The sequence below is a fragment of the Peromyscus maniculatus genome, chromosome 9 (assembly GCF_049852395.1).
Source record: "Peromyscus maniculatus bairdii isolate BWxNUB_F1_BW_parent chromosome 9, HU_Pman_BW_mat_3.1, whole genome shotgun sequence".
Lineage (NCBI taxonomy): Eukaryota > Metazoa > Chordata > Mammalia > Rodentia > Cricetidae > Peromyscus > Peromyscus maniculatus.
In genome coordinates this window covers 22,778,964-22,805,952 of record NC_134860.1, presented here as the reverse complement: position 1 = coordinate 22,805,952, position 26,989 = coordinate 22,778,964, and the positions used below count along the sequence as shown (strand labels likewise).

Below are 26,989 nucleotides of genomic sequence, written 5' to 3'. Positions count from 1 at the left end.
GTTCATCCTCTGCAAACCCCTCTCACAAATACACACACAAAAAAGTGAAAGACAGAGTTGAGAGACCGAGTGTGTGTGTGTGTGTGTGTGTGTGTGTGTGTGTGTGTGTGTGGTGTGTGTGTGTGTGTGTGTGTGTGTGTGTGTGTGAGACAGACAGAGAGAGAGAGAGAGAGAGAGAGAGAGAGAGAGAGAGAGAGAATTTTAAATTCTGGTTAGCTGGTTGGAGAAAACACAGAAGCTCTGCCACTGGCCATCTGTGTGATCTGTGTGTCTAGGAAAACACTAATTTTTCGCTAGGACTCAGTTTTCTCCTCTGTATAATGGGCCTGTGTAAAACCATCCATAGGACAAAAATACTACCTTTAATTTCTCAGTAAACACACAAAAGGAATATCAACTGTGTCTCAGCCTCCTGTTTTCAGCTGTGAGACTTCAGACAGGGATACTTCAGACCTGACAAGGCCACTGAGTTCAGAGGTGGACATACCTATGCTCCCTCTGTGAATCCCAATGTGAATGGCTTGCTGTTCCCACAGTCCGTGCACGGGGAGGGGGTAATGGGGGGTTGGGGGCCTCTCCAACAAGCACATGCTTCCACATATAATTAAATGCATATTTTGAAAAGCGTCTAAGTATGAGGGTTTTATATTTCTGAAAGCTAGGCTTCGCTCAAACCACCCCTGCTCAATCTTGCCTGTTTTTTTTTTAAACAATTTTCAGATAAGAGGATTTCTTTTTTTCTTTTTTAACCTGCTTACACTGACTCAGCCCAGAGGAAGGAGCAGTTTTCTAACCGTTCTCAAAACCCAGAGGTAATTGGTATAGATGCCGTCAGGCAGCCAGGGCTTTCAAAGGGAAGCCACCTGCAGCCAGCTTCCAGCTTCTCCTGCTGGATGCAAGGCTCAGGAAAGAGGATGCTAGGAGGGGACCAGACTGCTCCTTCCATCTCTGTCTCCCTAGTAATTCTCCCACAGAAGACTGGCAAGGAGATGGGCAGGGAAGCCCAGGCTCCATTCCTCTTTTCTGGGCAGTGCCAGGACAGACGCACACCCACATACAAGGAAGCCCTGCTGAGATGTTACCCTGAGTGGTCAGCGGCTGCTTGGCTGTCCTGAAACGGCACGGGAAGGTGCACCACACTCCCTCCTGGAGGCAGAGCGCCCCAGGAGAAGGTGCACTGAACCTGGAGCTCACTGGACCTGCAGCTCACTGGACCTGCAGCTCGGGGGTTCGGCTGTTGCCATTGGAAAGTTCAGAGATCTCATTGAAAGTGGAGGCTGTTTTTCTCTCCTTTGTGCAGTCATCCATTTTTGTAACACAGTTTTATTATTAGAAGCCCTTCAACTACAAAAAAAGAAACAACAAAAACAAAACAAAACAAAACACCCCCACCACACATCCTAAGTGAGGGAACACATAGGAATTTCCAAAACAAACACTTAACACAGCACCATTGAGCAATTGTAAAGATACAAAACACTGGATTATGTGTGTGTTTCTGCTTGGCCCAAGACACTTAACTGCCTTGAATACTTCCTCAAGGTCCTCAGTTCCCTAGAAACAGTCACTCACCCTGGGTACTGGAGGAGGAGGAACAGGTGTGGACAGAGGGGAGAGGAAACGGCTGAAGTGCAGTATAATGTAAGTTAGATGTGAGAAAGTTTGGCATCATGGCAAATGTGTGTCAGGTGCTCTCTTCTAGGAGGCTGCTATTCTTCCTTGCTGATCATGGTCCCAAAGTGCAGGGAGGCAGTGGTCACAGGGAAGAGAGGATGAGGCACCCTAATTCTGTTCATTGCCAGCTCTATCTAGGAGGGGAGGCACTGTTCTCAAATGTCTTCCGAAAATATGCCCTCCCCATCCCTTCCCCCACCTCTCTCTCTCTGTCTCTCTCTCTGTCTCTGTCTCTCTCTCTGTCTCTCTCTGTCTCTGTCTCTCTCTCTGTCTCTGTCTCTCTCTCTCTCTCTCTCTCTGTCTCTCTCTCTCGTGTGTGTGTGTGTGTGTGTGTGTGTGTGTGTGTGTGTGTGTATTGCTAAAATTCCTTCGCTTTGACAGACCTAAGCACTGTCTAACCGTTCTCCTAAAACTAAGGTTCCAAGGACAAACAGGCACAATTCTACTAAAGGCCACTCGGGGGAACTTTGACCTTCCTGGGCTTCCTTACAGAGCATAGGTGAGGGAGTGCTCCTCCCCCAGCATGCCTCTCCTGGAAAGCCTGCACTCTGCAGAGAGGAGGGCTTCCCCATAGCTGCAGAGATGGAGCCCACCCCCCACCCCCCACATACTTTAGTCCTTCCTCAGACCCCTTACAATTAAGGCGGAGCTGCACACAACAGGTGGTAGAGAGGGTGTCCTGCCCCTCCCCAGCGCTCTGTGGGGGATATTAACAGTCAAGAAGCCCAGCTAGGATTATCCTTTTGCAAGGGGGCACAGCTGCACCCCTAAGGTGGCCGTGGCTAGGCTGAGAGGACAGTCGCTCTCTTTGGGGGTGTGGTGTGGTGCATGCCAATGACTGGGGAATTTCTTTCTTTGCTCAAGGATAATTTAAATTTATAATCACCTTGAGATTCTTTTAATTGTAGGGAAATGAACTTGATCAGTATTTAAATCTTTGTGGATGGGATATTATGGTTCCTTATGATGCAATGGGACTCACTAGTCAATTAATCATCTCTCATCATGGATTAATTGCCACTGGTGGCGAGGATTGAGGCAATTAGTAAGTGCTAATTCACAACTCGACTCACAAGTTAGCCAGGTTGCTTATCAGTTCTTTGTCAGTAAATCTAATTCTTCCATCGTTTGAAAACATGGTTCTTCCTCTGAAGTGGTCCTTTTAAAGGACTAAGGAAAGCACCAAGGATAAAATGATTCATTAAACATATATTCATGTACTATAATGATTAATGAATAGGGTAGGAAGTAAAAACTAAGCTAATTTGTTCACGATGAAGTGTAGATGATTGACACTCACTTTAAATCTGACTTAAAGAGAAGGAATCTTCCCAAATATCCCCTTGTGGGGGCACCTATTTTATCAAGGACCACCTCTTCTGTTTCTTTGTGTTTGATCAATGGTTTAATAAGTTTTCCCAATGAACAACCAGACAACAAACAAACAAAAGAAAAAGTTTGAGAGCAAAATTCATTTTGTTTGAGAATCACTGTGTGTTTGTCTGTGTGACACAGCACATTTGAAAACCATAATCATAAAACAGGAATTTATAGCCAGGGTTCAGGGTCTACATCTGTTTCTCTGGTTTTGAAGCAGCAATTACCCACTGGACAATCCTGAGTGAAATGCCATGAATCACACTCGGCAAACATGTCGGAGCCAGAGAGTTTCCTGAAGAAAGCACTGTGTCTGAGTGCACACAGGCAGCCTTGCTTCGGCTATTCACCCCGACTCTGCAGCCTAAGCTCCTCCAGGTGCAAAGGCACCCACGTGGGTCACAGCACGCAAAAGACCACGGCACTGGAGCAGAATGCATTGTTTTAAAAGGACACATCTAGTTTTTTATGATTTTTGTTTTTGGTTATTTTTTTTTCCTGTTAGGGGGTTGGGGACATGGCACCGTTGGCGGAGTACTTGCCTGGCGTGTGTGAAACCCTGGATTTGATCTCCAGCACCACGTAACAGGACATGGTAATGCACAGTTGTAACCCCAACATTTGGAAGGAGAGGCAGGAGAGCAGGAGTTCAAACTTATCCTCAGCTTCAGACTGAGTTGGGGGCCAGCTTGGGATACATGGGACTCTCTCCCCAAAACACACAAAGCCAGAAAATTGTCTTCCTATTAGGCCTCCAACCCCTCTTGGCTTGTTGCCTTCTCAATGGAGTTCTGGGGGAGGGAATACACTGGGACTGTGTTATCGTTTAGTGGGACAGGCTTAACTCCGCATCCATTCACCTCTCAGTCCTCAGGAGGAAGAAGGAGAGGCAAATATTGAGTGATATATGTGTCTCTTCAGGGAAACTGAGGCAGGAGTGTGGCTAGCACAATGTTAACCCCAGGGCCTTTCCAGGGCTTGTTCTACCAGCCGGTCTAGTTTTCCTGGGCTTTGCCTGGCAGCATGCTGAAGCCTCTGTCTGGCCTGCTGCTCTCTGAACACCTGCTGATGCACTGAAGTGCATGCAAATGAATGATGTGTTTGCAGGCGTGTTAAATGGAAACTCATTTACACGACCTGGCGGTGGACTGGGATTGGCCCATGCCTTGCCTGTGCCCTGTGTACTCAGCATTTCAGAATTTTACTAAACACTGCATCACCTTGTCTCTGTTGGTACAAGGCATAGAAATACACATGTGGGTCTTCTGTTTGTGTATTTTGTTTTTTTCTTTTGCAGTGCTGGGATGAACCCCGAGAGCTGACATGCTGGTGAAGCACCACTGAGTCATATCCTAGAACCCACGCCTCACGCATGCTAGGCAAGCACTCGACCTCTGACCTGCATCCCAGGCCCGTACTGCGGCTTTGTTAACACCCTCACTTTCCTTCTTTGAAAGCGTTTTCCAGCGTCAACTTATTCACACCAGGAATCATGTGGCGTTTGTTGTGCCCTTCATCCAGCATGCTTTATAACGCTTCCCCAGCGTCATCTTCCCTTCATGCCTCACGGTTGCCGACCTCAACTTTGCCCTCAGTTCCCTCTGTGAGGAATGCTCACTGCTTCTCCCCCTCTAAGATGTCTTAGAACTCTGAGCGCTGAGCGCGCTGACACTGTCTGTAACCCTGCACCCTGAAAGCTGAGGCAGGAGGATTGGGAGGTTGAGCTTCCCCTGGGCTACCGTACAAGACCTGGTCTTCAAAAAAACCAAATGAGAGCAAACAACCCAGAGGCCCTGTTCTCTCCTGTCCACCAGCCCTGCTCTCTACCCCATGTTTTCACTAACACCCACAGGACGTCCCCGTTAGGGACACGCAGAAGAGGGCAGTCAGTGCCAGCACAGCCACCCGCGGGCTTACCTGCCCACAGCTCGTTTACAGTTTCTCAGAATTACGCTGCTGCTTGATTTTATTTGGGGGAGGTATGTGTGTCTCTTTTTTTTTTTTTTTTTTTTTTCTGGTTTTTCGAGACAGGGTTTCTCTGTGTAGCCTTGCACCTTTCCTGGAACTCATTTGGTAGCCCAGGCTGGCCTGGAACTCACAGAGATCCTCCTGCCTCTGCCTCCCGAGTGCGCTACCACCGCCCGGCTACGTTTTTTTTTTTTTTTGTTTTGTTTTTTGGTTGTGTGTCTCTTTCAATGAGCTAAAACGAGATAAGCCACCTAGACAGGCGAATTATCAGAAGCACAGCCAGACTCTTTAAAGGTCTTTTGGGGATGAGGTGCGGCCTTTCAGGGTCATGTGGGTAATAAAGGCTACCTTTCAGCTGCTGCCTCTACTCCTTGCTCAGCATGGTCTCTTCAGAGATCATATGCATGATCCAAGTAGCCCTTGTTCCTTAAAATGTGCTGTTTAATTCAAGTGAAACAATTGAAAACTCAGTTCCCCAGTCACTCAGAGGCATTTTGTGTGCTCAGAAGTCACAGCTAGTAGCTGCCATGTCAACAGAATGGTGCAGACATAAGACATCACTATTCAGAGTTCTGTGGGGGTCGGGCTAATGGTTAGAGAGGCAGTGCTGGGAGGCAGGTACTGAGTTTAGACTGTGGGAAACCTAGCTTTGCCACTTCCTTGCGTCTGACCCCAAGCCAACCAAGTCACCCACTCCCTCAAGCCTGGCTCTCTCCTACCCAGTGCAGACTAAAGTATCCACCTCAGAGGGTGGTGCCACGCAAACAAATGATAAGATATAACTTCAGACATTGTCTGAGATAGAGTACAAATTTGAAAAGGCCTGTGTGGGTTTTATCAGGAGAAAGTATGGCCAGGACCACACTGCCTGCTCTTACCCAGATCATGGGACATAGGCCTAGAGTTTTGTCAGAGGAGATGTTTCCACCGGGTGTTTAGGCCTGTGAGAGCAGGGCCCATTTCCAGGGCTTTCTGTGCATGCCTGCTTAGGAGAGTATATTCTGTGCTGAGGCAGCCTTTGTGAATGGAGCCTCCAACTTACGATGTCTTATCTTAACCTTTTCAGTTTTACTGCAAGTCAGAAGCATTCGGTGGAAGCTACACTCATAATTTTGAATTTTGATCTTTTCCTGGACTAGCAATGTGTAGTAAGATACTTTCCTGAGACAGGTCTTTGTTACTTAGCCCAGGCTGGCTGGAGTTCATAATCCTTCTGCCTCTACCTTCCAAGTGCTGGGACGACAGGTGGGTTCCCGATGTTGGCTTGGCAGCACACTCTCTTCCTATGCAGGGCAGTGGCGCCATGTTTCAGCCTCCCATTCGCTACAGATAACAAGGGAAACAAGAGAGCCTCTCCCTGTGCATGTTGCTAAGCTGTGATGATGGGGAGGCGATCTGTGTGTAGTGAATTCTTGATACACTGTATCTCCAGCTTCTGCCTGCATTATATGGTCCCTTCTGCTTAAAGCACAGGCCCCAAGTCAGGATGGCAATGAGATATTTTAGAGGCCCTTGTACTTCTGTGAGAGGCAGGGAATAGATTACATGACTTGATGTTTTCCCCAGAAGTTGTGTTCAGTCTCAGGAACTTAACACCAATTATAGTTAATTAAATGGCAATGATATTATATAGAATAGAGGATTAACGTTATTTTTCTATCTCATTTCTCTACCCATTCATCCATTATCCATCCAGTCCACTTACTCATTGACCTGACCATCTCATCCATCTTTTCATTCATTTACCTGATTGTGATGACTATTCTTGGTTGTCAACTTGACTACGTCTGGAATTAACAAAAACACACATGTCTGGGTTCACCTGGGAGGGTATTTTGTCTTAAGGAAACCATTTGAAATGGGAAGAGCCACTTTTAATTCAGATCTGTTTAGGTGGGGAGATCCCCCTTTAATCTGGCCCCACCCTCTGCTGGCAGGCTGTGTAAAGGACATGGACGGCAGATGCTTGCTCCCTTTGCCTGTCTGCTCTCACTCGCACTAGCAAGTCTGTTTCTTCCCGGGCATTAGAGCCGACTTCTTCGGATCTCAATGTGTACTGAAGACCATCTGAGACATCCAGTTGTGTGGACTGAACAGCTACTGGATTCTGGGAGCTTCTGTTGACTGTTGAACTAGTTGGACCACAGCCTGCAAACCATTACACACACACACACACACACACACACACACACACACACACACACACCACTTCTGTTCCTCTAGACAATCCTGACTAATACACCTGATATTCATCCACCAATCTACCCAGCCATCCATCTATCCATTAATCCATCATTTTTCCATAATTAACCACCGAGGATGAGCAAAGTAGCTTTTAGGACAGTATGTAAGGCTGACAGCAAGATGTCTCAGATCACACTCTTTCCCTTTTCCAGAATCCCTGGAAAAAACTTTCTGAAAAGATATGGAGGCAGAAGAAGGCTAAAGGCATTGGTCCCCGGCATTTAGTTAAACAAGGCTGGTAGTTAGGCCGTGATGAAAAGAGCCCATAAGACCTAGCGGGGTGCTCCAGGGTCTACTCAAATGAAGTCAGTTCTGTTGACACCACCGAAGATTCTGGGTAGAGGGGAGCCAAAGACACAAAGGGTTTCCTTCAGACACAGCTGGGAGCAGGGGTGTAAAAAGTACAAATACTTCGGAGAAGGGTACGGAGGGAATGAAGTTTAAATTCATTCCAGTGTCTGACACAGAAAAGAGAAACTAAAAAATCTCCAGGTGGCTGAGTCAGTACACAATGAAGTCGGGGAGAAGAGCCCGAGGAAGTTCTGCTGGGAAAACGATGGGAGGCGGAGTCGTGTTGCACACATACCTGGGATGTTAACACAGAACACACACTTCTGAAGAAAAATGTCCTCGCACTCTGTCTCCTGCTCTCTTTGTTCAGACGAGAGGGTATAAAGCAACTTTCCTTACCTACCTCAGGCTAGAGCTTGGAAACCTCTGGGGAGGACAGTGCCAAGCTACTAGAGTTAGCTTGGGGCCTGTTGTGGCTTGAATAAGAATGGCCTCCACAGGTTTGTGTATTTGAATGCTTAGTCATCGCTGTGGGTGGAGGTTTCAAAAGCCCAAGCCAGGCCCAGCGCCTCTGTCTTCCTGCTGCCTTTGGATCTGGATGTAGAACTCTCAGCTGCTTCTCCAGCACCATACTTGCCTGTATACCACCATGCTCCCTATCATGACGATAATGCACTAAACCTCTGAAAATGAAAGCAAGCCCAATTCAATGGTTTTTATAAGAGTTGCTGTTGCTGTAGTTATGATGTCTCTCACAGCATCACAACACTGAATAAGGCCCTTTTTCCACGATGTGTGTGTGTGTGTGTGTGTGTGTGTGTGTGTGTGTGTGTGTGTACCACATGTATGCAGGAGCCTGCAGAGGTCAGAAGAGTTAGGCTTACAGCTGATTATGAGCTGCCATGTGGGTGCCAGGAACTGAACCCTGGTCCTCTGCAAGATCAATAACTGTTCTTAATGGCTGAACCATCTCTGAGGTCCCCATTGCTTGTTTGAACTAGTTAAACTTCAGTAATGATTGACAAAGTTACCTCCGAAGGTAAAAGCTCTGAAGTGTAAAGACAAACAAATATAGGAGGAGAAAGAAAAAGAAAGAGCAGGAGTAATATGAGCCCTCACTTCTGTTTAAGCGGAGTGTGGAGGCAAATGTCAGACCCAAGGCAAGCAGCCTGAAAAGCTAGCTCTGGAGTTCACACCCAGGGCTGCCTAATGAGATTCCCAGGGCCAGGGTACAGAAGTTTTGGATGAAGGGTCACAGGCGTTTACCCTGCATACTGCAGCATCAGTCCTTTCGTCTGGTGACTGTCACGTGGGGACCTCCATGCGGACATAGTGAGTTCCTGTATAGAGCCAAGATTCAGGCAGCTCCTACAAGTCTAGTGCTTGACCGCTTGACTTTGGGCTTCCCTTTGTTCTTTCAGAATCCGGTTCCAGCAACAGTTCCACTGCAGGAAACAGCCTTCACCCGGAGTATTGATGGTTCGGGGCACATGTCCCAGTGCAGTGTCTCGGCATTCAAAATGCCAGAGGAAGCAAGATGGTCCCTCTCACCTTCTGTTCACTTTCCCCCCAGAAGCAGGTACAAAACTCTCATTTGAGAGACACCTCTATACCCAGAGGGAGAGAACTGAGATACAGGGATGAAGAGAAAGGTCTGAATGAACAGGCTGCACAGAATTCTTCTAGAGCAGCCTCGTTGTGATGCACTTCACAATCAGCCAGTTCTCTTCTGCCAGCAGGAAGACACAAAACCTCGTGTCCCGTCGCCCCCCCTCCCCGCCCCCCCCCCCCCCCCCCCGCTGCAGCTTCACTTTTTCAGATGCACACACCACACAAAACTTACAAGTGAGTACACACTGTTACTGTGAGCTGCTGTTTCAAACTCCTCAACAGTGTGAGACTCTGCATGGATCCTACAGATGGGAACACTGGCCAGGGGAGGGCCAAGCCACAGGTGGCAGGAACTGGAGTCCTAGATCATCCCTGTGAAGCACAGCTGTCCTTCAAGCCTGGGTGACTTACCTCTGGGTTCAGATGATGACGTGAGAAAGCGGCGAAGGACCACACTGGCACATCATATTTGAGGGTCCTTCTAAGAATCCTGTCAGTCTATATTCTCATCAGAACTCCTTTCACTTGTTTCAAATTTTTCAGAGAAAAAAGGTGGCTTTGCCCAAACCCTGTGAACTTCTCCTTGTGTGGAATACCTTGTTATCTGCCCTGTGAGGCTGCATCCTATCTTATCTCCCATCCTGTAGAGATTGGCCTCCTGCCCAGAGAAAAGTGGCCAAAGTTTCCCTCTGCTTTTCTGTGTGCTCCAAACTAAATACGGCAAAGCCCTGAAGGAAGCCTCAGTTTGAGTGCAGAACATTCTTCATGTCTTCTAGGCCTGGTTCTAGACTTGGACAGGTTCTGGCCTTCTGGGCTGCATTTGGAGGATACAGAACCCTACTTAACCACCAAATGTATGAAATACTTTGTGGCCAGTCTACAAGGAGAATGATGGGTTTGTTCAGCAAAACTGAGTTTGGACACTACCCTAGATTGCTTTCTGTTCCTGTGAAAAACAGTATGTAACCAAGAGTGACTTGAGGGGGAAATACTATTTTATTTCAGTTTACAGGGTATAGTCTATCATGGAGGGACACCAAGGCAATGACGTAAGGCAGGAGCATGAAGCAGAAACCATGGAGGGATGCTGCTTACCGGCTTCCTCCCAGGCTCAAGGCCAGCTACCCCTCTTTGCAGCCCAACCTTAAGGGTGGTATCACCCATAGTGGGCTAGGTCCTGCTACATCAATGATGCATGCAGACTTACCAGTGTGTCTGTTAGAGTTTGAGTCTGACGTATTTCCCCAAGAAGCAGGGTTTATAAGTTTAATCTCTAGCTTGAGCTGCTTTTTTAAAGGCTGTAGAGCCTGGAGGCGGAAGCTCCTAGCTGGGGGAAGTAGGTCTCTAGGATTGGGACATTGACAATGACACTACCCTGATTCCAGCTTGCTCTCCTCTTCTTCCTGGCCCATGCCATGTGAACAGCCTCCATCTCAAGTTTACATCACCATGAATAGGACCACTCTGATGTCTTTCCCACTACGATAGATGGAAATGGTGGATCCAAATAACCCCCCTAATGTTGTCAGGTGTTCGATCACAGCAACACAAAGGTCAACGGCACAGTGGCCTTCTGAAAGATCTGAGGTGGGCCTCCTGCCATCATCCTCTCGGCGGAGGCTGGCAGACTCTAATGGTTATAGAACAAAGTTTTACTGGAGTTCAGGAAAGAGCTTTCATTTGTTTGTAGATTTTCGATGGCTGCTGTTGTACTGCAGAGGTGAGCAATTACAGCAGAGACAATGTCACAAAGCTACAAAGACTTGGAATCTGTGCCTTTATATGGGAGACATTGTTGACTCCATGCATTGACCACCATCTACTGAGCTGATTTTGAAGGAGCTCACTGTCTGTATCATACCCAGGCTTTCTCTAGTCTGAATTTTTTAGTTGTGGTGACCCCCAAACTGTCTGCAGCTATTTTTAAAATATCACAAACCCATTTCTTTACTGTCTCCTTTTGCTCTATGATACACTTTACTTAGATGTGAACGTAGTTATTCTATTTCTTTTAAGAACCTCTCTTTGCGTGTTAACCTAGAGACAATGATTCTAATTAAAACAAGAGCCTAACTCTTCCACTCTAGGGCATCTTTGCTACTTCTTACCATATGTCTTTGAGAGTAGAAGGAAGTCCCCTGAGTACAGAAACTCAACCCAGGCCACTGTTCTAGTCAACACATAGATACTCGGTGTCTCTCAGTAAAGACTGGCTGTCTGACTGACAGAAAGAATGAGTGAATGGAAAGGGCTCTGTCTTAGTTTGTGTTTTTATTGCTGTGAAGAGACACCATGACCAAGGCAACTCTTATAAAGAAAACATTAATTGAGGGAACTGGCTTATGGTTTCAGAGGTTCAGTCCATTATCATCATGGCGGTATGCAGGCAGACCTGGTGCTGGAGCTGAGAGTGCTACATCTTGCAGGCAACAGGAAGTCAACTGACTCATTGGGCAGTATCCTGAGCATAGGAAACTTCACAGCCCACACCCCACAGTGACACACTTCCTCCAACAAGGCCATGCCCACGCTAACAAAGCCACACCTCTAATAGTGCCACTCCTTGTCATGGGATTATGGGGGCCAAGCACATTCAAACTACCACAGGGTCTCTTGCAAGATACTGGTTAGTAGAGTTATGTATAATTTATTAGAAAATAAAAATGGTTTAAAAACCATGGCTTGCTGCCTCAAAGCAATCCTAATGAACCCATTATGAGTAAAATGAAATTAGATCAGCTGTTAGATGACCACAGTAGCAAGTGACATGTGTGGCATTGTTTCTAAGGCATTGATGGGAAACTTCAAACCATGTTTTCTGAACAATAACAATGTCTTTTGCAAGAAAATAAAACAACAGAAGCAATCAACTTACAGCCTGAGACTATACACATTTAAATAAAATGGGTCATGTCTGGAACTTTTAAAAGAAAATACAGAAAAAGATACCTTATATATTACATGTAAGATAAAATAAAAAATAAATCTTAAAATTCGTGGATAACTACACATCTTCTTCTCACTCCTAATCAGTAAAGAGCTTGAAATGGGGTGTCACCCAAGGCAACAAACCCATAAAAAGATGTCATAGAGAATTAATCATTAGAGAGACAAAAGTTAAAGTTAGTGAGGGTTAGAAACGTGGTCTCTAGACACAGTGCTCATGTCAAAAGCTAAGTGTGGTAGAGCGAGTTTGTAAGCCTAGTGCCAGGGAGCAGAGAATCCCTGGGGCTTCCTGGCCAGCTGGGCTGTGAGCCCTGCCCAGGCAGCTCCTGAGGAATAACATCCAAGGTTGTTCTCTGGCCCTCACAGGCACATACATGTACACACATGTGTGAATACAGACTCATAGAACACTGTCACAGAGCACTAGGGGTGACTGAACCCAAGCTGTGTACAAATAAATGTCAGCAACAAAGCTGTGTGAAGGGAGCTAAAATACACACACACACACACACACACATACACACACACACACACACACACACACACACCAATTCTATTCATGCCAAGTCAAGAAAAATGTCTCATTGATCTCCGTGATTAGAACTCAGGGTGCTGGTCAGGAGCAGGTCAAGACTAGAAGAGGAGCCGGCTCTGACATGCTCAGTTTCTTGACCTAGTTGAGTGCTGGTGTTTACTTGTTATAACAGATCTAAGTGTGTCCTGATGATGAGTGTACTTTCTCTCATAGACGTCATTTCAATGAGAGTGTTTAGTTAGTAAAGAGAGAGTGGATGGGGCAGGTGACTCCCAGATTGTTAAAAACCTTCAATGGTCCTTCAGCTTAAACATTTGAAAGCAACTACCCTAGGAAGCAGTGTAAGAAGCTGAAGAGCCCTGAGCAGAAGCAGAAACATCAAGGGCTATGACTAGCATCGACTATTAATTCTAAAGCACAGAGAGCATTTGATGAAACCTCAGGCTAGCATCATGTAACTAGGTCCTCTTGGTTAGTAGCAAGAGATAATAATACTTAAAAAAACCCAAAGCCTTAATATATTAAAATATTGGTTTTTTACATTTTAAATTAGTATCTGAGTAAGAAAATGCAGAGAAAGATATGAATGAGGAGCAGGGAACAAAAGAAAAATTAAATGTGCCTTTCCCTCTAGGTAATTGTCCACTATCAATTCCCCACCAAGAGGCACCTTGACCCCAGGGCATGATTAGAAGCTAATACAGCCCATTAGACAATATAGTATTGTTACACTGGGGAGTATCCATAGCTGTGATTCCTTAAACATGGCTCCTCCTGCCATTCCCAGGTGACAGAGAATTGTCAATGTCAGCTGCTGCCCCCCCTTCAGAATCTCCTACTCCTAGACACACAAATACACTGTCTTGCCATCCTTCCCCAGAGACCCCGTTCACCTCTCACAGAGTTACCTCTGTATCTTTTACACTCTTGGAGAGTTTGGGTAGCAGCTCCCCAGACACCTCATCTGTGGCTGTCCTTTCGGTCAGTGAGTTCTCCTTAGTATCACCTCAGTAGACAGAATGACACAGTGGAGTCTTTGAAGGGAAGGCCTTGATTCAAAGTATTGACTCTCAACTAGGCAGCATGACTCCTGAGGTGTTAGGAGTCTTTGGAAGGATTGTTTTTTTCATGGGCACCCCATCACTGAGTAGGAACAGAGTCTGTAATGAGGAAGACTCCACCTTAGAGACCAAGTAGTTCCTGAAACAGGTGACCCTGAGCCCAAACCTCATTCTTCTCGCACACATGCATTAGCTGTTTTTCAAGGTGTTAATAGGCGCTGTATCTCTCAAGGCTCAGTCTGTAGATCAAAGAAGAGCGTGTTTTGTCTTGGGCTGAATTTTGCCGAGCGTCAAGAGCATCTCTCAGAAAGGCATGCCAGTGAGCATCTCTCACCCTTAGTGCCAGCCTGGGTGGTGACTATGGCTGTCACACTGGTCCTCCACAAAGTCATGCCACCTGGCTTTGCCCATCTTCTCCTCCAGTGTGGGCAGGCCAAAGCTTTGACATCTTAAAATACAAATGACTCCATCATAAATGGCGTTCCTTTGTGTCTTCCTCCACGTTATCTCTGTGCTAGACCCATCTTCAGGCTTTGCACAGGTGGACTTGGCTCCCTGGAAGCCCCACCACAGGCTCTGGCACATTCTGTAAGCTCCACCACAGCAGGCCCTGGGATGTACTGGGGATCAGTACTAAACAAAGGACTGAGATCCCAGACTTGGAGACACAGCTCCAATGCCTATGGATATTGTTCAGATACCTCAGGAAGGTCCTGACTTCTTAAGCCAAATGCAGACCTGACCTTTGCCTGTTTGCAGCAAATATTTACCAATGACCCTCTGAAGGGGTGGGTGGGCAAAGCTCTGCCCTGTGCTGCTCTCTCAGATGCCTGCCCATGGTGTCAGTATTCTGTCTAAGGCCAGTTTCAAGAATGCAGCAATATGACGTCACTGGCTCTGGAGTTGAGAGGAGAGACTAAAAATTAACTGGAATGAACTTACATACATAGCTGAGGTTATCTGATTTCTCCTTACACAGACCATTTTTTTAGCTACGTGATTCCAAAAGGTTTCAGGGAATCATGAACAAATAAAGTAAGAACAAACAAACAAATCCTAAACTCTTATGGCAAAGAAATTGACACCACTTGGCTCAGGTAAACAGAGAACAAAGACAAGAAATAAATCAAACCATGCCCGTTGACATCGGGAGGGTTGTCTGGATCAAGAGCTGTCATTTTCGCGCGGGGGCACATGGCATGGCAATGTGTTCTGGCATTCACCCCACCACCGGCTTTAGAGAGAACACTGCAGACACATGTATGGTACCAAGGAAGGACAGACCCTGCCAGAAGTGTGACCCCAAGGACAAGTGCTCTAATGTGTGATGCTGAGGAAGGCTGTCCCCTGTGATTTGATTCCCAAAGTGGAAACGAGCTAGCAGTTCAAGATTCTCTTTGTGTTTGTTATTCAAAGGGAGGGACACCAGCGTGAATGACACTGTTTATCAGCCACCTTCAGGTCTAGAGCCCAGATGGTGTGTTTTGGCCATAGTACAAATTCTCATCAAGGGAGAATGGCAAGGGCTGGAGAGATGGCCTAGTGGTTAAGCACACACACATTGCTCCTCCAGAGGATCTAGGTTTGGATCTCAGCATCCACATGGTGGCTCACAATCATATGTAACTCCAGTTCCAGGAGATCTAAGATCCCATTCTGGTCTCTGTGGCACACAGATATACATACAGGAAAAAGACCATACACATAAAATAAAAATAAATAAATCTTAAGAAAAAAGAGAGAGAACAGTAAATAGATCATTGCTAACCTCTGCTCAGAGAATGGGTGAAAGCAAATCTGGACCAGTGTAAGTTCTAATCAATCAAACATAAAAAAGAGACCAAGATCAATATGATGGGAAACTGTCTGAAGTTGTATTTGTCTAGGGTTAAAAGTGCCATATGTCCAATGTTTCTGAACCAAACTGTACAAAGGAGATCAAGGTTCCTTCTGCGCTTGTGATGAGATGGACAACGGAGCTTCAGTGAATGTGGGAGAGCCGCCCTGTTTCTTTGCTCATGGACTGAAGTTAATCCATTGAGTTGCTGGAGAGGGTACCAACACAAAGCCCTCTGTGGTAAAGAAAACAAAACTTTTCACAGTTTATAGCCTTTATAACTCTCTATTGTTTTTAAATCCTTATATACTTTAAATACAGTTCTAAATTAGAGGTGCTATTGCCTAGTGTTAATGGGGATGGGATTGTGATATTTCATATTCTCCACAAATCCTAAATCTTCAGATGCCTGGAGAAGACCCTCCCATCCTGCAGAGTTAATACCCTTTTTGACTAAAGGGTTGAGTCTATGATAAATGTGTTCAGATATACACCAAGTTTGCAGTGGCCAGCAGCCAGGAAAATCTGCAGCCCCAGCAGATGATGCATATGGAGTGGGAGCTGAGCGTGGACATTGAGCACAGCCTCACTGACAGATGCTCAGCGACAGAGCAAAGTCAGTCAGATGGTCTCCTGGGAGAACGGGGAGACCTAGGTGAAATCATTTTTTTTTTTTTTGTCATGTCAGTGGAAGATACCTCTGAGTTACATATTTTTCTGTGGTACTGAGTAATGAACTCACAGAATGGGCATAGGCCGCTGTGACCATGGGGTCCCAGGTCGCCAGATGGAATCAGAAAGAACCTGCTTCGCTGACACTTTTCTACCTGAGCACTTAGCAGCATCCGTTGTTGTCATTTCTTAAATGCTACGGTGGCATTTCTTCTGTTGTAGCTTGGTTTACCATCCATGTGGAGCCAGCCTGGCAGGCCCTCCTGGAGCGAGTCTTGTGGTACTGAAGATCCCAGTGAGGCATAACTTAGGCTTCCGGTGGCCACTGTCTGCAGTGTGTCCGTCCTGGTTGTTCACAGCCTATGGTTAGACTCTTTGAGAAACCATGGAAGAAACAACCAGTTCCACGCAGCTGGTGAATGGTGACACATATTTGTGTCCCGGGTTGAGTCCCCAGAAGCAGATGTGGAAGTGGGGTTTGGAATGGGAGTTGTATGGAGACCCCAGAAAGCTGTGGCAGGCAAGTGAAGAAAGGCACAATAGAGATGGAGGCCAACACAGGACATGCCATGGGAAGTTGCTGCTGTGGGCCGTGGGACCACTCCTGCGGGGGATTATGGGAGACAGTGCAGAATGCTCTTAAAAGTTACCCTCCTCAAGAAACAAGATGTCATGAAGATCCATCTACCAGCTTCCTATCTGTCACTGCAGGGGCTGCTGCATTTTCTTAGGCTTCCAATTTCTATTGCATGAGGTTGGAGAACTGCAAGCAGCCTTTGGCGTGAGAAGGGAGGGAGAAAGATGGGAATATGACTCTGACACTATGTACATCAGTGTGAGTGCATGTGTGCATGTGTGCATGTGGGTGTGTGTGTACACATAACAGTATAAAAGAGATACATCAGTGTATGTGTGTATGTGTGTGTGTGTGTGTGTACACACAATATAAAAGAGATACATCAGTGTGTATGCATGTGGGTGTGTGCATGTACACATAACAATATAGAAGAGACACATCAGTGTGTGTGTGCATGTGTGTATGTATGTGTGTGTACATATAACATTATAAAAGAGATAGATCTGTGTGTAATATAACATTATAAAAGAGATATACAGTGTGTGTGTGTGTATACACATAATAATGTGTATACACATAACAATATAAAAAAGATAGATGTAAGAATGGAGCTAAGACACACCACAAAAGGGAAGTGACCACAGCTGGATTGTGGGACAGTGTCCTCAAAGGAGAAAGAGGGAGAAAAGCTCTCCAAGGTAGAGGTGGGCATGATAATAACGGCTGTGCCTCTAACTGAGAACCCATATTCTACAGAATCTTTTTATATGTTATGAAATACCTCCCCCACAATAGTCAAGGCCATTAGTTTCTGCTGCCACAGCATCAGCCCACCTCTGCCGCCAGAGCAGTTACATCGTCACCTGTCGCCCGGTGCCTGCCCACCGTCAGCTGGGTGATGTGTGCTCCCTTCAAAAGTGCCCGCCAGGCTCACCTGCTCTCCTTGCCTCCCCTCCTGTCACTCGTCTCTGTCTCTTTACCTCTCTGGTCTCATGTTTCTCTTGCCTCCTGCTCCTCTTCGTCTCTTCGTTTCTTTCTTGCTTCTCTTCTTCCTCTTGTCTGTCTGCCTCTCTCGAGTCCCCACTCTTCCACCCTCCCCACCCCCCAGTAAACCTCTTGCACTAACTTGACATGTTTGCTTAGTGGCGTACCTTGGTCAGGCCCACTGAAAGGTATTCACTTCCGCCGTTCTTTTTTATTTATCCTTTCAATGGCAACTGTTAGTGTTCTCATGGTATAGAGGAGGAAACCAAGCTGCAGTTGGTGTGCCTGAAGCCCCAGTGAGGAGTGGCCACACAGAATCTGCATTCAAGCCTGTCTGACTGTAACTTCTGACTACAAGGAGACTTTGGCCCCTAGATCTTGGACTTCTAGTCTCTAAATGGAGACAAAACCCTTCTGTGGGGTAAGCCAAGTGTGTGATATTTTGTTATACAGCCGCACTGAGAGATCTGAAGCTGCTGCTTCAGGGTGAGTGCCCTTCCTGGGGTGGGGGTGGCTCAGTCCACAGTAGCTTTCTACAATGACAGAGACATAGCCACAGCATCATATGACATTCGGGTCCCCGAGATGCGCACAGTGGTGGTGAGGAACGGAAACTTTAAAAATTCTGGTAGCCACACATGGTGAGTGGGTGACCTGCTTGGCAGGCAGTGAAGTCTAGAGTATGATTGTGGCAGGCCTGGCCCACTCTGGAGGCTGTGAACCTCTTTAGAATCTAGCCTGACACATCACCACCCTGATCAACTAGGCTTATGTGGCTGCAATTTTGTCTTGAATGCCTGGTCAGGGTAGATTCCTTGCTGGTTATACCTCAAAAGAGAAAGTTTTCAATGCCTTTTATGGGTTTCACTGGATACAGGTTGCAGGCCTGGCCAAGAGAACAGAAGGACAGCTAAAATATTACAGGCCTGATCTCAGAGAAATGTGACTTAGTCAACAATGTAGATTTTAAAAAATGTTATTTGCTCTCCAGTTGGCCTTCAGGGATCAAGGGCTGTGTTTCTGGTATTCCCTACCCCCCAGATTCTCAGAGAATCAATTTTCTTTTCCACAGATAGGAAAAATGTAGAGTAAGTGCTGGCTAGGCATGGAACCATCTGGATTCCTGAAAATAACACAGTAAGCAAATATGGTCCCTGAGAAACCAGCAACAACAAGAGTGAGTGTGAAAAAGGACCCGGAGGTCCACGTTGGAAGGACAAACTGAGGATGACCATGTTGCCATGGGACTGGGATACCCTTTTCTCTGTTGGCAACATTTGAAAATCAAGGCAGGTATTCTCGGGTCTGCCTGTGACCCTCTACCACTCTTCACCCAGGGATGATAGGTGGTGCTCAGAAAGCTTAAGTACCTACTCAGAGGCTCCTCTTCACTTTTCAGAGAGGAATAAACATGAGAGAGAATGAAGGATTTTAAATTCTACCCTGATCCAATTCTCCCTCCTTAGGATGGCCATGCTCTCTGAAAAATGCAGACATTTGGGTCAGCTGTGATCTCCCTTGTCTAATGTGCATGGATTCTTGATAATCTGGGTGCCTGAAGGGACTGAAGGAGATGAGCCCTAATGGTGAGCTTTCTACCCTGTGGCTGTTGCCAGCTTTGCTGGAATGTAAACAGCATGCTAGCACCTTCAAAGTGTGGAAAGCGAGCCCGAGGCCATCTCATCAGCAGAAGGGTCCTTGGAAAGTGTGAGCTAACAGAATCCACTGGAAACAGGCAGCAATCCTGGACACTAATGACATGCTGACAAACGCCACACCTCCCTCTTTCTTCAAATCCAAATCAAGCCATTGCAATAGCAGTTTGAAGCAGCGTCTCCCCTGTCCAAGACTGGGCCCCTCTCGCCTCTCAGCAGCCTCGGAAAGGCCCAGGTGGAGCCTGTCCAGGAAAAAGAAATCCTGAAACACCAGTAAAAGTTGCAAGAAGCTTCTTCCAAGTGTAGGCTCCTGGAAAACACTCACTCATCTCTCTCCTTCCCTCCCATCCCTCCCCTTCCTTTCTCCAAACAACGACAGTCTGTAAAAGCTGCCATCCTTTTGTTTTAATAGAGACCATGGCTGATTTCACAGAAACAGACATGGAAACACCAGGGCCACTCCCACCATTCAAAGCTGGATGCCAGATTTCCCAGGCAGCAATCGGGACTTCTAAGAAAGCTGAAAAAGTCATTAGGATGGTCACATGGCTTGGGACATAGTCTCTTCTCATTTCCGAACAAATTAAAAACATTAAATCACAGGACTGAAATTTTCATTTTGGTTCTGGTTCTGAAGTTAAGCTGGGGTCACAGCCCTGGCCCCATCTGCTGGGATTACCTTGGTTTACACAGGAAGGTGAGGGGAAGATCTGGCTTCTCTGTCCACCCTCTTTCCCAGGGGCAAGGGGCTGCTGCTCCAGGGCAGATCCAAGCATAGGTGCTGGAGGAACAGGCCTCGTAACACCTGGCCTGGAGTTCAGTTCTACACTCTGACTTGTGTGGAAGATCAGCCTCAGCGTTTGGGGCATTTCCTCTTTGACATTCATCCTGTTTTCCTGGGAATCCAAATATGAATGCTATTTTTCTTCATGTGTTTCTTTTCTCTGTTTTGATTTTCTCCATTCTTGTCTTTCTGTGCTTTGGCCTGAATCTGTTTACCTGGCTTCTCTTATAGTTCTTTGATTCACTCTTTAGCTGGGTCTTATCTGCTATCAAACTTACCTCTGGCATCTTTGTTTTAGGCAATATATTTCAGTTTTAGAATTTTGACTTCTGTTTTTAAAAACAGAGTTTCATTTTCTGATGAAATTCTCCATCTAACAATTTATGTCTTGAATATATTAGTCATACTGTTTTACTTAAGTATAGATTCTGGATTACTTGTGGGTGTGTTCTAATATCCCTCCCCTCCTTTCTCATCTCCTTCCTTCTTCTTTCCTTTCTCCATCCTTTCAACAGTTTAGGCAGTTTTCTCAGACACCACCCATGACTTCCTTCTCATCAATGCAGTTTATACTGTCTGTATATCTGGCTACCCCTAGCTGCAAGAGAGTCTGGGAGGTAGAACATTTTAAAAGGATACATTTCTATATTGAAGAAAACAAAAATATTTTTATTAAGGGTTAAGTGAATATTCAAGGTATCTCCCATCGTTACTAAAGCTTTAATTGATGTAACCAGAAAATAATTTTTCCAAGGGCCAGCCAGGCCAGCCAGGCCAGCCAGGCCAGCCAGGCCAGCCAGGCCAGCCAGGCCAGCCAATTGTATTTACATCAACTGTAACATCACAGTGAAACTTGGGTTACATGAAAACTCCATCCTTCTGGATCAGGTTTGTGTGTGTATCTGCCAATAAAGTCCCCGAGTTGCACAGCCAAAAGGATACAGTGTAAGAACTATCCATTTGGAAGTAGATCAGGGCAAATTTTGCTGTTGCCATTTGAAACTATGGGCAGTATGGGCAGCGTACCTGCTTTACATTACTGTCAGATGGGAAGAAGTGCATGAGTCCTGGCCTTGTCACAGAAGTGGGGTGGTCAGTGCAAAGAGATGTGGAAATATGCTCAAAAATAGTCATCTGTGTAACTCTTGTATTTGCTATGCCATGTTTAGAAATTGGAATTGCCCGGGTATAGTGGAACATGTCTTTAATCAAGCACCTGGGAGGCTGAGCCTGGAGGACTGTGAGTTTGAGATAATCCTGGGCTATCTAGGGAATTCAAGGCTGGCCTGGGGGCATAGTGAGACTTTCACTAAAATTAAAAAGATAATAATAATAATAATAATAAACAATAACAATAACAATAACAATAACAATAATTGGAGGGCCTGGAAAGGTAGCTTGGTGGTTAAGAACACTTGCTGCTTTTGCAGAGGACCTGGCTTCAGTTTCTAGTACCCATATTGGGTGGCTCACAACCACCTGTAACTCAAATACCAGCTGAGAGATCTAACCCCTCTTCTGGCCTCTCCAGGTACCCACACATATATGTATACACACACACACACACACACACACACACACACACACACACACACACACATACACACACACACATAAATAAAAATACAAAATCTTGAAAAAAATGAAGCAAATGTAAATTGTAACAGCAAAGTATAAAAACAGAAGTCTGATTACTTAACAGCCCTTCCCTATTATTTAAACTTTCACATGAATGCAAGTTTATAACGTTTCATTGAAACTGAGTGCATAGAACTATAGACAGTGGTGTATGAATATGCACACTCATATAGGTACATGTACACGTGGGGTTGTTTACCCACTGAGATTCCTTGTGTCTTTGTCAAGGAATTGGCTGGAATTCACAGTGCTGTGCTTTAGGATTCGGGCTTGTGGAGCCTGCCTGTGATCTACTTCTCATATGGGGGAGGAGAGGACTTAGAATTATCAGTGTGTCTCAGCATTAAAACCGTCACCTCTCCCACTGGAAATATGGCAGTGGTGTTGTATTTTCCAAGATATATGCCAACAATATTTCAAAATATGATTAACAGTGCCAATAGCTTGTAAAGTTGGGCACATCTTTCCTTGTTCTGCCTTAGTGATGCCGTCTGTCTTTGTGAAGGCTGATCTATTAAATAGCTTTTTAAAAGCCTGATGGTGGCCTTTCTTTCCCCTTGGTGCAGTAGTGTAACTTTTATCAATAATAATGGGAGTTACTTGGAACACTCCAGTGGTTATGTGGCTTGTGTAGTTAATGGTGATGGACCAGTCTAGAAACTGTGGCCTGGAGTTCAGGGGCCTGTACCAGTGACTGAGACTGGTGTATGTGTGTGTGTGTATGTGTGTGTGTGTGGGGGGGCGGTGGTGGAGAATCCTATGTGGGGACTTACCATGTCTCTCTGCAAGTCCTTAAATGTGGGGTTCTTTCTGCTTTGCTGTTTTGATATGAACAGCACATAGACACACAAATTCAAGCAAATTTCTCCTAAGACTCTGTGACTTCCAAATCCAAAGACTGAATATTGCTTCAGCCTAATTTTAGTTAAATAACTAAATATTTTAACACTTCATGGCTTTATTAAAAATCCAACATTTAAAATGTATATATTAAAGGAAAATTTTTAGCCTAAGACTCATAATGGCACATTTTTGTGACTGTGTTTGTGTGTGTCTATGGTTGTTTGAGTGCATGAGTATGTGCATGCTTGTGTGCATACATGGTGTGTGTGTGTGTGTGTGTGTGTGTGTGTGTGTGTGTGTGTGTGTGTGTGTTAGCCAAAGGTCTCTGTCAGGTGTCTTTCTTTCTCAGTCTTTTTCCGCTTTGCCTTTTTGAGATAAGGTCTCCCACTGAACCTGGAGGTCACTGACTCGCCAGGTCGCAAGGCCAATGCTCCAGGGGTCCCATCCATCTCTTCAGTGCTGGGATTTTACACATAGGCTCTTGTGCCTGGCTGTTACATGGAGGTCCAACCTCTGGTTCTCATTTTCTGGAGGCATTTTTCCAACTGAGCGTCTCCCCTTCTGGAGGCCTCTATGACACAGTGCTAAACCCATTAGTGAGGGCCTCACCCTCATGACTGAACCAACTCCCAGGGACCCCACTCTCCAATATCATCCCATTGAGGATTTAGTTGCAGTTTACAAATCTGAGGGAAAGACAGTACAACCAAAGAACTGGACACACCCAGACCCAGTCTGACTCATCCTTGACTAGCTGGGCTTTACCCTTTGAGCCCAATCCAACCTAGACTTCTCATGGCTCCTGACACCCGTCTTGTACCTTCTGTGTTTACCCTGCTGGTACCAGTGCTCTTCCTCTCTTGGCTTGCCTTTGCTCCAGACTCAGATTCTGTTCCTTTTCTTTGGGCCCTTTCAAGCTCTGCGAGCCTCTTTTCTATCAGGGCTGATGTATTCCCAGGATGACCAGTGTTATTGTCTATGGACACCACTGGCTCTGTTAGGCTAATTCCCAGGGCAATCCCAACGCAGTTTATTTACTTCTGAGTCCTCAGCAACTGAGTTGTTCATGGAGGCAGAGGGGTTCTCAGTCAACACTGTCAGTGTACAGAGGCAATGTGCTTAGTCAGCACTGAGATGAATGAGCAAACTCCCTGCCCTCCCGTCAGAACTTAGACGTGCGAAACTCCAGTTCTGTAAGTGTTGAGCCGTGTGCTGGGTAGGGAAGGATAGCATGCAGGACTCTTTCAACCTTAGACCCACTCCACAGAGGGGCTTCAATTCCTAGCCTTCATCCTGCTAAGGGAAGGGCTTCGGGAGATGTTTAGTGACTTTCTGAGTCAGGAGGCTAGTGTTCGATTGCTGTCTCTCAAATGGATGCGCTGGGAAACCCAAGACAGAGCAGACATTGTCGGGTAAAAGCCACAATAGTACCCAAGGGGAGACAAATTTAGATATTACCTGGGAAGTGGCTCAACAAAACCCTCCAATGTTACAGCTCCTATGACTGGGAATGAGTGCTGCTCGTGACCCGATAGGCTGCCCAGGGGCTCAGTACCTGGATCCCATCAGGACATAGCCATGTCCCCTCTTGGAGGTCTGAATGTGGAGATGTGTGTACACGAGGCAGGCTGAACTCTGAGTGACACAGGTCACTCAGGATATTATCCTAGGATATTACTTCACCTTCCTGAAACAGTTTTATGTCCCTTAGACATTTCAGAGGGACCGTGCATCTCTAGTCAATGAAAGACATCTGTGGCATTTTCTGCCTCTAAATTAAAAAAAAAAATCTTCCCTTCAACTTCAAACAAAAACCTAGTTATGGTATAAAAAAATTTCTAGATTAAAACCGTCTATAAATTCACTAACATGAAGAATAGAAACACAAACAGCTTGCCCACACATTTGTGAACACCCAGAAACCGCTGTTGTCTGAATCTCAGTTTCATCAGCTTTTTCTCATACACTGAAATTACTTTCTCATGAGACGTTTTCTGAATTGTCGCAGCTAATGGGAATTCCTACACTGCACACTATTTAATTTTAAGGTTTTTCTGTCTAATTTATTACCAACTACAAATTTCATTTTGCCAGGGAAAAATCAATTTGTTTGTTTCATGTTGAAAGTAGTTTTTCAAATAAATTCTGAAGGTATACTTATCAAGCCCTCTTATCTCTCATTAAACTAATGCTTTCAAGCATAATTAAGAAGAGGCTGGAGAGCTAAGTATATTGTAATTCTGTGACATTAAAGAAGACATATCAAAATGATTTTACAATCATATCATTACATCAAGCTCTACTGTGACTGCAATAGTATTATAACCATAATTAATTAGCTGTGGTACAAATGACTAATAAATCTTTAGAAATTAAATGCCTAATTTTTCAAAACCATATGTCTTTGTAAATTGATTATTTGGAATTTAGAGGCTTTTTAATTAGGAAGAAATTTATGCAATGCCCTATGTAATAATTAGGAATCAGCTTTTCTGTAATATTATTGAACATCAGCAAAAAATTAAATCTTTGGAAAATAGTCTGGGTTAATTATAGTATTTCATTGTCAAAAACAACACATATGTAAAGCTTAAGAGGCTAATGCAGCCTTTCCATTTCTCTATCTTCCAGCTTTGTTCTTTCCCTGCTGAACTGTCAATGCAATGGGATCCAGAACTAAATGGGGAAGGGAGGGCATCCCCAGGGATGGGAGTCTTTCAGAATATCTCACTGTTGATTTTCCCTTCACTGATCTAGGCTACACACTTAACACTCATTTCCCATCCCTAAAGGCAGTGCAGGGCAGGGTATGGGGTTTCTGAGAACTGCCTTAATTTTCAGCAATTATTATGACACAAAACACAAGGGCTCCTTTGTCAGGAAGGAGGGGACATCATTTGGAGTTGAATGAAGACATTGCTGAAGTAAGATTTCATCCTGTGTGTGATCAAAAGACCCCAAGACAGGGAGAGATCTGAAGGTGAGCCACTGGGAACTACCAGACCTGAGGAGCACAGCCTTCAAAGCCAAGGCCCTCCTGCAGCAGGAAGAGTGGTGGGAAGCCTCCTGAGATATCCCTTGTTCCTGCATACTCTGGGGAAATGTTGAAGATGCTCCAAATGAAAGAGGAACCATTAGAATCAGGCAGAGAGGTTGCAACCAATCTGGAAGCAGACCAAGTCTCCTCGCTTCAGCTCCCATGTTTTGGGGCTCTGTGGCCCCAGGTGGTCTTGAAATGAGGCCAACTTTTCAAACTACCCAGGAAGCAGAATTCCTCCTTGCTAGCCCCGTGAGTCATCCCTGTTTCCTCCTGTTAGGTCTCCCTTGAGTGCCAGCTGGCCCTTATCTAAAGGACTTCCAGCATACCTGTCATACTCCTGAGCACATGGTGCCCAGGGACACTTGGTCTTGAATTGTTACTTACAGGAGAAGGGAAGAGCAACCACATCACCTGGTTCCCCTGCTGCAGAGAGCAGAATCAACATGAATCTGCATCTAGGGGAAGAAGTGTGTGTAATTATTGTGAGAGCCCCGGCCTGACATTCTAGTGCAGTGCCAGTACAGCCAGCCATTTTACTGTAGACAGATGCAGCACCAAGCACACTGCGAACAGTGAGCAGTCAGTAGCCCAAGGGCATGACACCCCAGGGGAGGGTGGTGAAGAGTCTCCTGGGAGCAGAGCAGCAGAAAAGAGCCCAAAGCAGGCTGCTGACAGACCTCAGAGGCGAGCACAGATCTTTTTCCAAGGATCCTTGGAAAGTGGCTTCAGTTTTTGAATTTTAAATTCAAAATTTTAAATTCTGTTGAATTGAAATCAACAAGACTCAGGGAAGGTCTTGTTGGAAGCCAAGGGTGCTGCCGGCATCTGGGATGTCTTTGCTGTCTGCAGGGGAGGGGTTGCACATCCTCTCAGAGGTTCAGCCTCTGCCTCCCAGCCAGGAAACAAGCCCTCTGAGAGCTACTGTGTGCTCTTTAACTGCCCAGGGCTCCTGCCTGTCTTCAGGGCAGTCCCTCCTCTCCATGATCTGCCCAGTGCCCTCTGTCACTGCCTGGTTGACCTTTCTGGCCTCTCACTGTTCCCCACCCCCACCCACATTTCTGCCTAACTTCCTTACTCCTGCCCCGATGATGCTCTTGATTCCCCTGTCAGGCTTTATCAAAGGCTGCAAGTGCAGGAAAGACAGAGGCATAGTTGGATACACAACTGACTTTTCGTTCTCTTTAGATTTTATGGATGAACAGAATTTGGCTAGCTGTTCTTGTGCCCTGAAAAAGGCGAGGCCGCTCTCTTT

The 26,989-nt window shown here is 45.7% G+C and overlaps 1 protein-coding gene across 3 annotated transcripts in view; it reads right to left on the bottom strand.

The window, feature by feature from the left end:
- Positions 1 to 26,989, bottom strand: part of Rarb (retinoic acid receptor beta) — a 347,580-nt gene that overhangs the window by 146,178 nt on the left and 174,413 nt on the right. The gene's annotated exons all lie outside the window — the stretch shown is intronic.